The sequence below is a fragment of the Tiliqua scincoides genome, chromosome 1, assembly GCF_035046505.1.
Source record: "Tiliqua scincoides isolate rTilSci1 chromosome 1, rTilSci1.hap2, whole genome shotgun sequence".
NCBI classification, from domain to species: Eukaryota; Metazoa; Chordata; class Lepidosauria; order Squamata; family Scincidae; genus Tiliqua; species Tiliqua scincoides.
Window position 1 is genome coordinate 298397230 of NC_089821.1, and position 12052 is coordinate 298409281.

The 12052-nt window shown below is 46.3% G+C and overlaps 1 pseudogene; it reads left to right on the top strand.

Moving 5' to 3' along the window:
• Positions 1–10653: 10653 nt before the first annotated feature.
• Positions 10654–10776, top strand: LOC136638190 (5S ribosomal RNA; annotated as a pseudogene).
• Positions 10777–12052: the final 1276 nt, after the last annotated feature.

The window sequence follows — 12052 nt, forward strand, 5'->3', positions numbered from 1 at the left end:
AACATCACCCTTTTCCTGACCTCTGGCAGAAGGAAGGCTGGATCTCGCTGCTTATACTGCCTACCTTCCAACAGTTCACCAATAAAAATAGGTGCCTGTGTATTTGTAAACATGTGCGGCATAATCCTATGTCTCTTTTGTGAGAAATAAAACCCACTGAGTTCAATGGGGCCTTCTCGTAAGCCAGCGTGCATAAGATTATGGGCTTATTCTTCAACTATGTTACAAAGTGCCGGAGGTTGTTTTCCACCAGCAAATTGTTGTGTTCATTTTGGTAGCTTGGGGTACAAGCAGTAGCTTGTCTGAAGCAGGGTATCTTAGTACACCAACTGAAGGAGACTCTGAGCCCAATCCTGAGGTCTGCGGCACGGCTCCGCGCCATGGACCACAGTTGTAAACTGTGGCACGTTTGCAGGGCCCACCGCCGGGCTCCTGCCGGAGCTAGTCCAGCACAAACCGGTGCTGAGCTAGCGCGCAGCGGTAGCCCAGGTTCTGCAGCTCGGAGGTCTCCTGGACCGCCAGGCCATGGAACAGGGGGTGTGGGCGTGGCTGGGGCATGGGGGAGGCGTTCAGGGGAGGAGTGGCCAGGGGCGTGGGGGAGGCGTGTCTTGGGGAGGGGGAGAGGTGGATGCACGGAGCCGAGCTCCGCAGGATCTGAGGCACTCGTGGAGGGCTGCACTCGTGGAGGGCTGCTACAAGAGTGCCTTTACTTTAGCGCTGACTTTTTGGTCGCCGCTAAAGTGAGTAGCCCCATTGCGGGGCTGCTTCCCTTACTCGGGGGAATGGGACGAAGTCCCCTTCTCCCTAGCAGCTTCCTGCGGTAGCGCGGGAGGCGCAGGATCTGGCTGGAGCCCTCCATGGAGCCACCAAGCCTGGGAGCTCTGGGTAGCTCAGGATTGGGCTCCCCTTCTGTCTGTCTCTCCCCCCCCCCCGTTTTCTAGAATGTTTAATGCAAGTCCAAGCAAACTGGTGCCCAGATTCCCTGCATGACCCACACTTCTCCCTGCAGTGTCCTCCACTTCCTCTGCTGCCCAGTTGTTCTTCAAAACTAGTGAGACTGGGGAAATCCAGGGAGCAGAACCTCTTCCATTCAGCGACAGTGGCAGATGGAAGAGAAGAGGCAAAGAGAGGAAGTGCTGATGGCAAGGGATGGGCTCTTCCTGATCACTCTCCGAGGATCAGGAAGGACCCTCAGATACAGGATCACAGTGGTGGCAGCCTCCAGCTCTGTGGTCATGATTTTCAGCAGAGGCTAGGGATGGGCGAGTCCAGCACCGCTTGACTCAAGTAGAGTCATGAGTCTACCCCCTGTGACTTGACTCAAAAACAAGTCCTAACGGGAAGAGTTTCTGAGTCACCCAGAGTTGTTTTCACAACTCAAAAAGACTCGAATCACGAGTCTTTTTGGCCCAAATCCTAACCCACTTTCCAGCCATGCCTGTGGGATGTGCTCTGCAACCTGCAGTGATGGTGGTAGGGGGAGCCACGGAGGCCTTCTCAAGGTAAGGAAATGTTTGTTCCCTTACCTCAGGGCTGCATTGCTGCTGCATTGGCACTTGAAATTTGGATAGGATTGGGCCCTCAGCTATATTCACAACCTGAACAGGTGGTTATGAGGGAGATAAAACTGACATGCTGTACCCATGTGCAAGCATTTACCTGAACGTTCACTAAAGTTACCATGCACTAAAGTTTGGGGAGTTAGTCATGATGATTCTGTGCTCTCTCCAGGTTCAGAGGCAGGAAGAGGGATAGGCTATCATCTCCTCCTCCTAGGGGCAATCTGGTGGACCACTGAGGAAACAAATTGCTGGACCAAATCAGCCTCGGACTCCTCTCATGATATATGTTGTCTGTTGAGACATGCTTGTAGCTAACAGGTTGTTTTAATGGGGTTATAGACAACTCTTTTTCAGATTTCTTCATGCTGGCCTGCAGCAGAGTCTTTTCTAGTCCAAGAGAAGAAATCAAGGGGAAAAACCTGGATTTTGGGCCTATCTTAAGGAGATAGTGCAATTAATTCACTAAGCCTGCATGCAACACAGAAACCGCTGCAGCGCTGTCAGATAAAACTCTTAGCTGTCGTCACCAGTCCTCTCACTGGCACACAAGCCCAAAAGGGACAACACCTAAGAGAGACTCTCAACAAAATGTCTTCCCACCCTTCTCCAGCTCAGGCAGAATTCTTGGGCCTGTCATTTCTTGAACGAAGTTATATAAAAGTTCTGTCTGAGGTGTTAGAGCTGTGATAGCCCATTCACACATGCAAGTCACCACCTGAAATGCGCCTATCATCAAGTAATGAACATGCATGTATGAACCAGCCCAGAGATCAACAGCTTTTTGGAGATCAGAGCTTTTTTGTTCCTTTCCATACTTCCGGCAGCCTGCTCATACACACAAAGACACGCACCACTTTTCTCAGTTTGAACTCGTGTTCTATAACTGAAATCGTCTGTAATGATGTCTTGCATTGAACAAGTGCACTGGTCTGTCACCAACTCCTCCTGAACCGCTTAACCAGTGTGAACAGGAGAGGACCGGAAGAAAGTTGAGAGGGACAGAAAGTAAATAGAGTTTGGAACATGTATAACTTTTAAATGGAACTCTGCCCTCCCCTTCAACATGTAACAGTTCCCCCTAGCAACAGCCATGACGACAAATAGCTCTTAATACAAAGTTGAGGACCATTGTCAGGAAGCCATAAGGGGGTGAAGGGCCACCTAGCCAAACCCACTTCCCCAAGCACAGGAGCATTCATCACTCCTAGTCTTTTGTAAGTCAGCTTATAGAAATCAGCTCATAGTATGTTACCAGCAACCATGGTATGGTTCCATTTCCAACACACACACCAAGTGATATAACACAGGAAGACAGACAAAAAGTTTTAGAATTTTGTCACATGTCCTTGTGAGGTAGGTTTGACAGAGCTAAAACCTTGCCTAAACTTCCCAATGAATGTCACTAATTAGTAGTAATTCCTTCTTTGTTTATACACCCCTTCCTTCTAGAGCAGGGGTGCCCAAACCCCGCCCCTGGGGCCACTTGCAGCCCTCGAGGACTCCCAATCCAGCCCATGGAGAGCGTCCAGTCTCCAATGAGCCTCTGGCCCTCCAGAGACTTGCTAGAGCCCGCACTGGCCCAGCACAATTGCTCTCAGTGTGATGGCCAACTGTTGTACCTCTCACATGAGCTGGGGAACAAGGGCTCCATCCACTGCTTCTTTATTTCACGTCTGTGATGCAGCAGTGGCAGCACAGGAAAGGTCAGCCTTGCTTTGTGCAAGGCCTTTTATAGGCCTTGAGCTATTGCAAGACCTTCATTCATTCATATAAGTTCCATTTCTAATATATTCATTTATGTAAATTTATTTAAATTTGAAATGTAAATTAATTCTTTTTTTCCAGCCCCTGACACAGTGTCAGAGAGATGATGTGGCCCTCCTGCCAAAAAGTTTGGACACCCCTGTTCTAGAGGTTTGAGGCAATGTGCAAAGTTGCACACACAAAAACACTGCATCCCCACACCAGTCCTGTAAAATGGAGATTGTTCCAAGGTCACCTAGAGAGGTTCATGACAAAGTGGGGCCTTGTACCCAGATCTCCCTGGCATATGCCACTATTCTAACCACTATACCTTACTGGCCCATATGCACTGCCCAGCTCCAACCCCAGCATTCCATCCACTGTCCCAGTATAGAACTTTTTGATTTTATGGGAGTTATGAACGTACAAAGCAAATGTGGTACAAAGATATGGCTTTATGCAGAGAGACAGACACTTGTCCAAGGATTCACAATTCCCAGGGAATTTGGAGGTGGGTCTTTTGTGGCCAACAAACCCAATACTTATCCATCCCACTGTTGCACAGAAAGTTCCTTTAGAGAAGGGCCACAGATCAGAGGTAGAACACATGATTTGCAAGCAGAAAATCCCAAATTGTACCCTTGAGATCTCCAGGTAAAAGGGGGTTGGCAGAATTTCACAGATAACCCACTTCTTGTTTTAGAATTTGGCTTTACATCAAGCAAGATTGATGTGATTTATCTCAAATCAAAGCCTGGCTGCGTACACACAGCTCTCATTTAAGCAGCCATCCCTTCAGATCAACAGTGTCGAAGAAAAGAATCCATCTAGATTACCTATGAAAGAAACTCCAGAAAGCAGAAGCGGAATGCCAGCACTACTTCTTAACACAAAAGGCAAATATATTTGGAAAGGGTAACTATTGCTATTCTGCCACCTGTACAGAATGATGTGTGTATTTTTGTGCAAACTTGCCTTGTCAAGTCTACCTTCCTGTCTAGGCTTGGGTAACTCTGGACCACAGGTGAAGTAAGGAAGATGATGACAAACTAAAATGCATGCATGAGTTGCTTTGATTCAAAAACACGTGTAGCAAATATAGCAAGTGAGCTTAGCAAACAAAAGGCATGCTTTCCCTTGACATCCCTTTTTCAAGCATTTTGGAAAAAATGAAGCCCAGAAACCATTGCAGCAGTATTAGAAGTTTCACAATTTACTCTCCAGATAAGAAAAGCAAAGGAAGTTCACCTCAAACACACCTTAGCCTTGCTCAAGCAGGAAATCTTTATATTGATTTTTGTTTACACACACACAGAATACATTTAGTCAGTTCTCGTTATCAGCTAGGGTTAGGTTCCTGGAAAACTTAATGGATACCGAACTAGTAGATACAGAAACATTGAGCCTATGCGGAAAGTGGGGTTAGGTTCCAGGGGACCCTCTTCGCCATATAGTCTAACAGTGGTTCCCAAACTGTGAATCAGGAACCACTGGTGGGTTGCCAAAGGGTGATGGAAAGATCAAATAACGAATTGCCTCAAGCCCTGAGGCTATTGAAAAATCAGATACTGTAGATGCTAATTACCCTGCAAAGTGTTCAGCTCTTGCAGTTTGCAAGCACATGTAAATTTATTATTATTATTATTATTATTAACAGTATTTATATACCGCTTTTCAACTAAAAGTTCACAAAGCAGTTTACAGAGAAGAATCAAATAACTAAATGGCTCCCTGTCCCAAAAGGGCTCACAATCTAAAAGATGCAAATGAATACCAGCAGACAGCCACTAGAACAGACAGTGCTGGGGTGAGGTGGGCCAGTTACTCTCTCCCTGCTCAAAAAAGGAGCACCCACTTGAAAAAGTGCCTCTTACCCAATTGCAATGTTGGCAAGCTTCAGTCTCGAAAGACTATGGTATCGCGCTCTGAAAGGTGGTTCTGGCACAGCGTCTAGTGTGGCTGAAAAGGCCAATCCGGGAGTGACAATCCCTTCCACACCAGGAGCAAGTGCAGTCTGTCCCTGGTCTGTCTCCCTGGCTATGGGCCTTCCTTCTTTGCCTCTTTGCCTCAGACTGTTGGCCAAGTGTCTCTTCAAAACCTGAAGAGTCTCTTCAAAACCTCAACCTCTTACCCAATTAGCAGGGGTAAATTTAGGGAGATAAATGTTTGAGGGTCTTTTTTCTGGTTATTATTACTTATAAATAAATCAAATACAATATTATTCTTTCTAGATCTCCTTTTTAAAAAGTCTTGTAAGCCTAGGTGGGTCCTGACAGAGTGTCGCTTAAAAAAGTGGGTCCCAGTGCTAAAAAGTTTGGGAACCACTGCTCTATAAACCTTATTGACCTGAATCATACTTTGAAGTCTATGAGACTGGGTGACAGTGATGGTCAACCAACATCTCCAGCATCTGATGCTTCCTCCTTCGTGCTGGCTATCTCTCAACTTGCTGAAGGTTGCTGGCCCAACAATGAGGCCTCAACAATGAGTTCAGCAATGGGAACTCAGCAATTCAACTCAGCAATGAGTTCAGCAATGGGAGGGGGTTGCTTCACCCTTCTTCCACCTGTCTCTTGGCTCCTTCCCTGGGCTTGCCTCAACCCAATAGTATTACCAAATAATGAGAGCGGAGTCATGGATAAGGAGAGGTAGGTGGCAGTTCTGTCCCTCCAGATAAGTGAGATTCATGGATAATGAATTTGCATATAAAGAGAACTGACTGTACATACATACATGTGAAGGCCAAAAATTTGGTGAATGTTGATGTTCATGTTTGCACACAGAACATCCTGGATTAATTTCACAAATGACCAAAAAGAGATACATATTTTGTCACTATCCAGACACACAGTGGCATAGCTAGAGGGGGTGCAAAGCACTTTGCAGGGAGCCTCACTGAAGCATGCGAGGGGCCCCCCCTCCTCCCCTTCATAGCCATTCTAGGAGGTGGGAGCAAAACAGAGGCTTATGCTCCGAAGGGGAAGTGAAGGGCCCCCTGCATGCTGCAGTGAGGCTCCCTGCAAGACTTAGTGCTTTGCACCCCCTCTAGCTATGCCACTGCAGACACACTCACACACACCAAGGAACACTGCCAATTACACCTTGGTGGCTGTAAACACGGGCGGTCAGCCCAATCTTAGTGGGCTAAGCTGCCAGCGGGATGCAGGTTCCACTGACAGCAGCAGAGCAGTCATAAAGTGCATTCCAGCACTTTATGTGTGCTGTCTGAGCACTAGTGGGAAGGCTGAAGCCTTCCTGTCTGAGTCAGTGGACCTAGAAGGAACTACCAAAGTAAGTAAGATGGTGGGAAAGGCAGGGAGGGGTGGGGGGAGAGTGGAACGGGGTGGATAGGGCAAAAAACTGGACAAGGAGGGGGAGAAATGGGGGTGGGGAGGCTGTGGGAGAGGGTGGATCGGGTGGTGATGCCACACACCGAATCTTATCCCCTCCAGAAGCAGTCTCCCTGCCCTCTTTCTCTCCTTGGACTTGCACCAGCGAAAACTAAAATGGATTTAAATCCCCTTTCCCCTCCAAACCTCCCACTCACTGCGATGGGGGACATTATTATACAAAGTGTACTGTCTCTGTGGCCAGCTGATGTCAAGATGTTCCTTAGAGGTGTGGATTATTTAACACCCTCATTTGAAGAGAGCCACAGGTAAGTGTCAGCATATATATTCCAAGATGCAAACACGCTTGTGGACAACCTAGCAATGTTTGCTTTTAATCAGGGAACCAGAACTCTTATTACCAGGTATTCTCAGAAAACATGTAAAATGCCTACTATGGTCATTTGACATCTCTAACACATGTGTCTGAAGACAGTACAGATCTGTTCTAGTTGCATGGTTGCAAAATACCAACAACATTGAAGTGCATAAAAAATTTCATGCAATGGTACATTTGGCAAACATATAACAGTATTTCTTCACAGCCATTCCCACTTTTCAGATGTGAACTTCAGTGGTGTTCTGAGGGTGGTGCAGTGGGGTGCGGGGTCACATCGGGTGACATGAATGGGGGGGCGACACCACTACTTGCCAAAATTTTTAAAATCTTGGCATTTTTGAGTAATAGCGTCATGTTATACATCAATCGATGCGTAACTTCATGCAGAATGCAGTGAAACAAACCACTACGAAATATCCCTATTCTAATAAAAATTATAGCCAAAAAATTAGCAGGGGTGGTGCGATGGTTCCTCATCATGCCCACCACCTTTGGTGTTGCCCCGCCCACTGCTTGGGAGGAGGTCCATCACAGGGGTGACGTGCTGGCCTCCTACACCAGGTGCCATAAACCCTAGTGATGTCACTGGTGAACATTATTTCATTCTCTCTCATTTCTTGATACAACCTCCTTCTTTGGAACCAGACTTTGTAAAAGTAAATGCCAAACTTGCTAAGGATACCTCTCCCACCTGGGGTTTGCTTTAAATGTTCACCTGTAGTTAAACCATGCATGTGTTTTGCCAGATTCCCGGTCCAAGCTTCACTTAGAGAATTATGCCCACTTTAAGCTAATTAGCTCCCCTGTGTTCCCCCACAATGGCCATAGTTCTGCCCTGCAGCGCTGCTGGACCCCACCACCAGGGTAGCTCACCTTTTCAACCTGCAGAGGTCTTCCTTCCCCCCTCTCCTGCCAGCAGCTCCTCCCGCCACTACAGCAGCACCTTGGTCCTCAGCAGATCTTGGGTGTGGCAGCCACACACCAAATCTCAGTGTCTCTGGTAATCGTCAGAAGTCCATTCACCCATCAGTAGTTTCAGTAGTCCATCAGGCATTAATTCCTCACTCCATTAATCTAGCCTCCTTCCTTCTGCTACCCAACCCATTCTCCCTGCATCAGGTCTCCTTATATCCCTGAAAACCTCATTGCCTCTAGTGGCTGCAGCTGTGCAGCACACCCTCTACTAAAAGCCCAGGCCTTAACCCTGTGTTCCCCAGGTTCACCAGATAAAGGGCCACTGCTGACACCACATCCTATCTCCTCCCATATCTTCTGCAATTCCAATATAGCATGTCTTCAGATTTTCACATAAAAGTTCTAATAACACAAGCCTACAAAACTGAGGGTCAGAAAAGTTTTTCCCAAACATTATGGTGGTTTGATATGAATTTGGGGTGCCAATTCCAAAAAATTGCATCCGTTTTGCCCTATCACGTCTAGTTTTGGAGATATAGTATAGCCTCATTAGTGAATGGTTCAAGCAGCTGCCTTATGAGGAAGCCATGATGTAGGCTTCCTCATGAGGTGGCTGCTTGAACCATTCACTAAAGAGGCTATGCCGTGTCTCCAAAACTAGATATATTTGGCACCCCAAATATATCCAGGAATTGGTGTAATGTTTAAGGAAGCAAAATGTGTGTTGGCCTGTGTAAAGAGCCCTATCTGACAATACTGCAATATCTGACATTGTTTCCAATCCAACTTTCCTACCACTTGCTCACAAGACCAAATTGTCCAATCATATACCCTTGTGTCACATAGTACTTTACATAAGTCATATTGAACCCAGTAGGATATATCTCCTATCTGATCTAATGCAATGACTTGCACACTGTAAAAGACTGGCATTAGTGGAAAAATATCGGAACTAGCCTTTCTCCGCTGACACTATACTTTCAGAAAACAGGCATTGCCAAGACTGAATGTTTTTATTCTCCTAGTTTGCTTACTGTTATTCCTTCATTGCTTCTTGCTACGTTCATGTTGTCTGTACTTCCCGTCAGAGATAGCGGCCTACTTACATGCTTGACAATTATATATTGCATTCGGCAACTGAATTCCCCCCTTTGCCATATTTTTACACAGCACATCCTTGCTCACCCTGGGTGGTTTCTCATCCCAGATACATTCCTTTATTCTTTGTCTCCATCTATTTAAGATTTCCTCCTTACATAATGCAGAGATGGTCATGAACAGAAATAAAATTCTTGGCAGCACATTCATTTTGATTAAAACAATCTTTCCTACTCACGAAAGCTTTAAGCTTTGCCATCTATTTAGATTTTTGCTAATTTCCTGATCCAATTTTTGATGATTAGCTGAGTTCATAGTTTCTAAACTAGTCTGTATCCAGATTCCTAAATATCGTACTGGTTTGTTTTTCTTGGCATTTGATATCTTTGTATTATTTCACTCACAATCCTCCACAAGATACTAACACTTAACTGTTCCAATTTGTTATAAATGATTGTATAACTGGAGATCAGACTAAACTGATGGGTAGCCCAATTCTAACTTGTGCTGGAACAGGAGAGCCGAGTGGCTTGCACTATATCCAGTGAAAGGTAGGTGCTGGCTGGAGCGCAACTTGGAATAAGGGGATATTTTTCCCCTTACCCCATGTCGAGTCCCAGCCACCCTGTGGGACTACTTTACTGATGCAGATCCAAGCAGCCTGGTGTAATGCCGGGCTGGCCTGGATGGGTGTTAGGATTTGGCCTGCAGTGCCACAGGCTAGCCCCCCCTCCCAGACCCAGTCTGCCCTTTTAAATTTTGGTTGTGATTTAGTGCTGCCAATCTATTAGAATGACTTATTTTCTACTTTTAAGCATTTCAGTCTGTATAATCAACAATTTCTCATCTCTCATCCTTTTTTTCCTGTTCCAAGTCTTTCTTTATACAAACTCCCTGCATGTGTGCTTTAAAGGCATTATACAATGGCTCAGTGCATGCTTTGACTTACATTAGTAGTTGGCAACCTTCAGTCTCAAAAGACTGTGGTATCACACTCTGAAAGGTGGTTCTGGAACAGCGTCTAGTGTGGCTGAAAAGGCCGATTCAGGAGTGACAATCCCTTCCACACTGGGAGCAAGTGCAGTCTGTCCCTGGTCTGTCTCCCTGGCTATGGGCCTTTCTTCTTTGCCTCTTAGCCTCAGACTGTTGGCCAAGTGTCTCTTCAAACTGGGAAAGGCCATGTTGCACAGCCTGCCTCCAAGCGGGCCGCTCAGAGGCCAGGGTTTCCCACTTGTTGAGGTCCACTCCTAAGGCCTTCAGATCCCTCTTGCAGATGTCCTTGTATCGCAGCTGTGGTCTACCTGTAGGGCGCTTTCCTTGCACGAGTTCTCACTTACATTAGACAAAAACTAATTTTACATTTTAAACTCATTATAAAGTTCTTGGCTCTGCAACATGAGAGTATTTTATTTCTGTTGCACTCAACCATCCTCATTGTTTTGTTTCTAATTACAACTGGGACTTGAACCACATAGAAAGGATCAGCAACTTTCAAACTTTTCCACCTCAAGGCCCACTGAGAAAGCACTTACACTGTCAAGGCATACCATCAATTTTTGGGACAATTGACAAGGTACACCATGCTGTACCTTGGTGAGGACAGGGGGCTTACATCCCCCAATAATGCCCTGTAGATGCTCGATCTCGTCTGATCTCAGAAGCTAAGCAGGGTCAGGCCTGGTTAGTACTTGGATGGGAGACCGCCTGGGAATACCAGGTGCTGTAGGCTTATACCATAGTCTTTCGAGACTGAAGGTTGCCAACCAAATGGCCCCCCCCCCCCAAGCTCCTGCGGCACACCTGAGAACCATCCACAGCACACCAATGTGCTGTGGCACAGTGGTTGAAAATCCCTGGAACAGATCATTGTATTCAAGTCTCTGAACATTTTGAAATCACCCCACGCTAGTGGAGCAACTGGCTTCCTGAGCTAGCTGCTACACCCTCAGTGAGGCGCAAGAACAATAAGTGCACCCGTTTAGGACCAAGGACAATCCTTTGAGTCACAAAAGAGGGTTCCTTGCTGAGTTTACTATGCAAAAGATCCCATAGAAACCTATGAGAGAACAATGCCAATCCCTTCTTCCTTCCAACCTTTCCCCCATATCTCTCCCTGATTGCAATCAAAGCTGCTGTGCCAGTGTGGGATGGAGAGCCATCCTTGTGCCCTGTTGCGGGAAGCATCTCTTTCCTTTGGGAAAGTAGCCCTGGTTCTCTTGCCCGGCTTCCTTTCCTTGACCAGTTAGGCTACTGCCTAGCTCCTGTACTTGCTTCAGAACCCTCCTTCTGCCTTTTAAGCCTTGCTTGGAAACAGGAGAACCATCTGGTCTTGGCACTCTCAACCCACAACTCCTGCAATGCTTTGCACCCCGTTCAGCAGAGACAGACTGGTAGCCTTGGTCCTCAGCCCATGCAGGCCATCGACCCACAAGTTCCCCTCTATCTTTCCATGTCACTCACATGCTGTCAAACTGACAACATGCTTGGTGTTCCTATCATTTTCTTTCTTTGTGTGAATGTGTTGTGGTTAGGGAATGTTTGGAATTGCTTACATTTCATGCTTCCTTCTAATTATTGTTTAATTATCCCAATAACAGTTTGTGGCTCCTTTCAACCTCTTTGTTCCTCACCAGACCACTGAGTTGTGCCACTGGCCACAAACCAGAATCTAAGCACATGAGATAGTTTTCCCTCTGTGAGCATGTTAACATGCATTTAACCTAGTTTTGCCTGGCCCACAGGTGTACGCATTTGGTCCCTTTTGCATATATGCAACATTGGGCAGAAATGGTTTAAAACAATGTTTCCCAAACTGTGGGTTGGGAACCACCAGTGGGTCATGACCAGATTACTGGTGGGCAGTGAAACTGAAACTGACAAGCCAATAACCAACAAGGAAAATATATCAAGCCCTATCAAAAATGAAACTGAGCCAAGGGTGTGTGTTTACTCATTAGTAGGAGATCATACTTCAGCCCACTTGGAAGGGCAGGTCGAGAGGAATG